The following is a 6,000-nucleotide window of genomic DNA, read 5'->3' on the forward strand; positions in this document are numbered from 1 at the left end:
AATGCTTTCCCTAGTTTGAACTGAGACAGACACTGATGAATGGTCAAATTGTGCTTTTTGCCCAGTTGGCATTGAGACCTAGACTGTTCTAATGGTGAAGTCTCTGTGCTTGCATAACAAAGCCTCTGATCGGGCTAATCTTCAAAGGGCTGAGCACTGCATAGACACATTTTGTGAATGTGTGGGGAGCCAATGACAGATCGAAGGGGAGGACATTGATGAACATAAATCTCAAGAACAGTCCAGTACAATTTGATAATGAAAGTATGCATCCTTTAGGTCTATTGACTCAAACCAGTCCTGTGGGCATATGTGCGATAAGATCTTTTTCTGAGTTAACATTTTGACCTGCCGTTTTGCTTGCGTCTCATATCTAAAATGGGTCGAAGCCCACCGTCTTTTTTCGGTATGAGAAAATAGTGGCTGTAAAACCCTTTTTGGGCATGGCATCCAGGAATAATCACTATCACAATTTTTGCAAGGAGATCGTGTATTTCTGCCCGTAACAGAGGCATGTTTCATGACGGAACTGTGGACAGTAGAATGCCATTGTATAACAACATTTGATGGTTTTTTGCACCCAACCTGAGACACCAGTGAGAGCTCAACACGTATTCCTGTAATAAGAGAGCGGTTGCATCAGTTCACTCACAATAGGAGATAAAGTGCCGCTCGCCATAGGGAAGTGGTTGTGCATAGTGTGTGGGGTATGAGAAGTGTTAAGATAAATTGAGCCTTTTCTTTTCTTTCTTTTTGAAAGCATTTTTTATTTGTACAACATTTGTACAACATTTTGCATAACATCCCGATCCTGATGAACTTCAGCAATGAGGGGGCGTGGAATAGCAAGAACAGTGTGCTCCAGATTCCTCTTCACAGCGTTGAGCCGGTCACGAACGTGCCTGCTGCCCGGGAGGGTTTTTTTCCTTTATGCTGAGATGGGCGAGGCTTTTGCTTGGGCCACAGTTTACATGGTCTCACCAGTGGTGGCTCTTGATGGTGCTGAGGTGGCGGGAGTTGGGTTCTTTGCCGGGCACTGGAGCAGAGCGGGTGTGTGGCGGATGAGAAGTGCTTCTTTTCTGCAAAAAGTGCTTCATTGTTGTGATTGCTTTTACTCCACGATGAAACGCTTAGAGAAGCCTTCCACAGCATTGCTGAAAAGTCTGTCAGGCGACATTGAAGGGTTGAGGAGGGCGGCTTTGTCCGCAGCATGCATCTCTGTGGGCATCAACCAGAAATGTCTGTCCAAAACCACCAGATTACTCACCGTTTTCCAATGGCCTGCCAGGTGATTTTTGTAGCATGCATCGCCAAGTCTGTGTCGATGCGGAGCTCTTTAAACACTTCAGGGTTCAGGCCTTGCTCATCTATATCTTTGATAAGCTTGGCCTGGAAGACTTATAGCACTGAAATAGACAGAGCTTGGTGGTTGGGTGGGACTTCCCATAGCGGTAGTTGTGCAGAGATGGGCTGCAGCCGCCTCTTCAATAGGGGGAAGCTTCAAATATACCTTCTCCTCTGCATTGTTTACTTTCGTTACAACTGCAGCTCCTTCGATCTGGACTTGAGATGAGTAGGGAGCGTGATTGGTCTTCATGAGCTCTGTGTGGAACTGTGCGGACATTTTTTTGAAGTTTTCCGGGCTGCAATCTGCTGACGTTACCTGGCCTGCAGGAACCACTCATCCAGGCGGGACTTTACCAGCTCCTCTGGAGGGGACCATTTGATACCGTGCCCCTCAATCGCTCATGTGAGGATGTGAAGAAAATCTCTGTCAGTGGTCTGAGCATTTTCCTCGCCCTCGCTGTGGAAAGGGGTAGCAACATCCTACGTGGACAATTCGCCTATGTCTGATGCTGCGAGGGACATGGCATAATCTCCGCCTTCAGAACCGCCAAATGTGACCAGACTGTGCTCTCCAATAGAGGCCGGAGATCGTCATCTGTATACTGCACTGGCAAGGACGCTGTGTGGGAATATCAAGGGGCTCTTGGGGCTTGCGCTGGGATGAGGTTCTCCTCGGATTATTCCATCTCTACCTCATGCCCCTCCATGCCTCCTCATGTGGTCCCTCAGTAATTAACAGAGAGGAGGTGGATGGGAGGGCACAGGAGGCGAAATTGTCCCTCAGAACAAGGCTGACTCTCATCCAGAAAAGGTATGGAACGGCATCTTGAGAAAGATGAGTACACACTAGCAGCTCTTGTTTTAACTTTTAATGTCACGTGAATGGATTTTATTTATAAAGGAAACAGCTCCTGAGGGAAGTGGATAGTAGTCTTGCTGAGGCACTGTTGTCAATGCAACAAGCTTCAGAAGATAAAAACCCATTGCCAGCAGCGAGGTGGAGAGAATCTAACCAGAACACTGCAGGAGAGCAAGATAAGGGGTGACCGGAGATACTGGTTCTTGAGAGAGAAGCGGCTGCATTGCATGTGTGTCTGTGTTTGTTTATGTTGGTTTTAAGTTCATTTATATTCAGTTTATGTTGACTGTCCAGCTGGTTCCCGCCTCATCCTTGCCCATCCTTTATCTGTTACAAGGGCTTTTCAAGATGAGATGTAGTCATAGTCAAGACGATGTCTGTCTTGAGGGAAGTAAATTCTGTAGAAATGGTGATGGAGCGTCCGCTTATATTGGCCAACTGCACGCCTAAAGGGGTTGGGCTCAAACACCTTTTTAATTTGCATTATTATACCATGGCTTCAATTAGGTCATCGGAGAAGGAATTCCCCAGAAATGTTTACCACAATGTCGATTGAACCGTAATCGAAAAGGAACTATAATAACCACAAAATTATTATTATTATTACCATAGTTTTCGATTTCCTGCATTATCACTATGGTTTCACTACGAATAGCATGGATAAATATGGTTACTGTAGTAAAAGGGCACACAAAACTATTTCAGAAAAAAATCCTCTAAGGGTATTGCTCTGCTGGTTAGTCCAGTTGATGCACTTCTAGGAATTTAGTCTGTATGTTTTTTTCCAGTGTACTTCATGCATGTCTTCTCAAGCAAGTGTATAAATGTTTTTATGCACAATTTGGAAATTTGCAGAATCCAGAATTTATCCCAAAATTTGCATTAAAATATCTCATGGAAACCCAGGTAATGTAACATTTCTGCCCTGCTGAAGTTCAGCTAGTTGTGGCCTGTGATGAAATTTTCATGAGCCCTAGCACAGCTGACTTCTCTGACACAGAATATTAATAGACTGTATTAAGACTGCAAAGCCACAGATGATAGAATGAACTTTGCTCTGCAGTGCATTCTCTGACAAAGCCACTAATGTTTAAAAAATGAATGAGATCTTGGCAGCCTGGCAGCACACAGTTTGCCATAACTATTTCAATTAGAGGTGAGTGGCACAGTAAATAAAATTATTTTAAAGGTTGGCATCTGAGACGGTAGGTTGGCTGGCTATATGTATGAAGTGCCGTAAAAACTATTTGGCTGATATGGTATACCAAGGCTGTGATAATGAACTCTGTCAAACTGGATACCATTTGTTTTTGACACCCCCCTTTCCAAGGCTACTCAGTTCCAGCATGGGCTTGTGGGGATAAAGTGGGCAATTAGGAAATTTGTAGTGCACTTCAGCTATACAGTATATGCCTTTCTTAAAAATTCAGCTTTTGTTTTGTTTCTCAGTGGAAGAACAATGAAGAACAATTTCTCTGTAGCAAGGGAAAACCAGAAAGACAATCTTTCTACAAGGTTTATCATTCTCATTTTCTCAAAATGTACAACTCCCCTTTGGTTCCAAACAGCAACCCTGTATGCTCTCTTTGGCTGGTTGTCTTTCCCCAGTTTTCTCAACCATTCTCCCTTATTCTACCTCTATCTGTCTGCCTGCATGTTTATCTGTGCCTCTCGCTTTCTGAAGCACATTTATCTCTTGTTCTCACCGTTTCTGCTTATCCTCCAGCAGGGCGAGTTTACTCTGGAGGTCCAGGCTGTGGTCCTGCTGAAAGTAGTGAAGACGTTGTGCTGAGGAATCAAGGTGAGACTGCAGCTAAACACAGACAGAGACAGGTTTACTCCGGACAAAGCAACATACAGTTCAACACCTTGCAACTATTGACAATAGACAAAAACATCCACAGGAACACATATATTTATTTAAATCAAAGAGCCCCAACTGAGCTTTTTATATGTTGTTTGTGTGAAATTTCTGTGTGAGGGAGCGATAGGTTCCTCCTTCAGTAAACCTGCAAGGTTCTCAAGAGGGACATACCGAGAGCCTCGGTTTCTCAGACTCTGAGGTTTTCTCCAACACCTGCTGCTCTAGATTTCCACATCTCTCCTTATACTGGAGCAACTGTGGAAACAGACACACCTTTACTATTTTATTTACAACTTAAGATGGAAAACATTCCCAACTAATGTACATCAATTCATCTTATGGTTGAAATGCCCCAGTACTGTTAAAAAGACCAGCATTGCTTTGAACAGTTTTGAATGCTGGTATGGTTTTGCCCAACCAGGCTTCTTAACTAGCTTAACCAGCAAGCCTCCCTTGGACAACCAGCTTAATCAGAAACCAGGTTGACAGCATTTTGTGCTGGTATACAACAGCATGAAGCTGGCCTTTTCAGCAGGGAAATTAATATATTCTCTGTCTTTGACAAAACTGAATGGATTGAATGATTAACAGTGGAACTTGGCCTGTAGATTCAGCACCAGCTGGGCCTGTCTGTGCTGGCCTTCCTGATAGGCCTGCAGCTTCAGTCTATAAGATCTGCTTTCTTCTCTCAGCCAGCCTTGCTCTTCAACAGACACACTCTGCTGGTCTGAATCCTTATGGCTTTTCATTTCACAGTGAATAATGCAATCAAAATTAAATGTCCTTGAGTCACAGAATTCGGGAACATTGGTCAACAAACAAAATATTGGTGTATGATGTGCGTGTTGTGTGTATATTTTTGTATGTACTCATTTGCAGGTTTGTATAAATTATGTAATTTCTGCACCACTAAAAGGGATTGCATCACCAAGAGGAACTGCTAATATAAACAAACTCAGAAAAACTCCCCTCATCTTCCATTAGTTGTACAAACAGATAGTCCTGTGCCAAACTTACACCACTGGTCGAGTTGATGTTGCTGTGTCAGGCTGGATGGGCATCCTAAACTTACAGAGACATATTTTAGTAGTGCCACAGAGCCAGAGTGTTTACACTTTTAAGTGAAATCACCTTACAAAGTGCTTAAGTCAGATGCACATTGTATAATTTTTACAGTTCTTTGCTATTGTTGCTTATAAGACTGTATGATATGAGACCTTGGTCTCAAATATGCCGATTGACAAGAGTTGACTGGGTGTTTTTATATCATAGGGGCAGTCACACTGCATGACTGCAACACAAAATTTGTGACAACCACATCCAATCCACAACATACTGTATGCTGGTGACTGGTAATGCTGGTCTTTTCAGTAGAGAAGGTTGTCTATCACAAAAGCAGTGTTTCTCCCTTGATTCCCATCCTGTTGTACAGGATCTTCAATCTCATTGTCCCATTACACTTCCAACCCCTCCCATTTGTCTTTAACCCCCAGTGAATAACATGGTGCCAGACAACCAGTCCCTACTAACAAAAACCACATGTTTCTCCTCAACACAACAACATGCTGCCTCAGCTGATTCACACAAAGCATGAGAGAAAAAGAAAGTTGGTCATAAAGTCACCTCCATCCTTGCAACAAGAAAAAAAAAAAAAAAAAGAACAAAGCAAGAAACACACATTCACACAACAAACAGCTTATTCTGAATCGTGGGTTAACACTCCTCATTTTATACTGCTAAGCAGAACAGCAGCCTCTATAATATGCAGGGACAATAGTCCCCCTGTTCCCAACTGGAGCCAAGGGCTTCCAAAACCTTAATAAAATATTTTCAAACAGTCATTCTGAGAGCTTTAATTCCGTAAACTACAAAGCGGGGTAAACCAGTATTCGGCTTTGAGCGGTTTTTGGGGTTCAGGGATCATGAGGGA

General features: G+C 43.2%; 1 pseudogene; it reads right to left on the reverse strand.

Moving 5' to 3' along the window:
* The window catches only part of LOC127646099 (rootletin-like), a 75,228-nt pseudogene extending 70,409 nt beyond the window's left edge, over positions 1-4,819 (reverse strand).
* Between the last annotated feature and the right edge of the window lie 1,181 nt (positions 4,820-6,000).

The sequence above is a fragment of the Xyrauchen texanus genome, chromosome 7 (assembly GCF_025860055.1).
Source record: "Xyrauchen texanus isolate HMW12.3.18 chromosome 7, RBS_HiC_50CHRs, whole genome shotgun sequence".
NCBI classification, from domain to species: Eukaryota; Metazoa; Chordata; class Actinopteri; order Cypriniformes; family Catostomidae; genus Xyrauchen; species Xyrauchen texanus.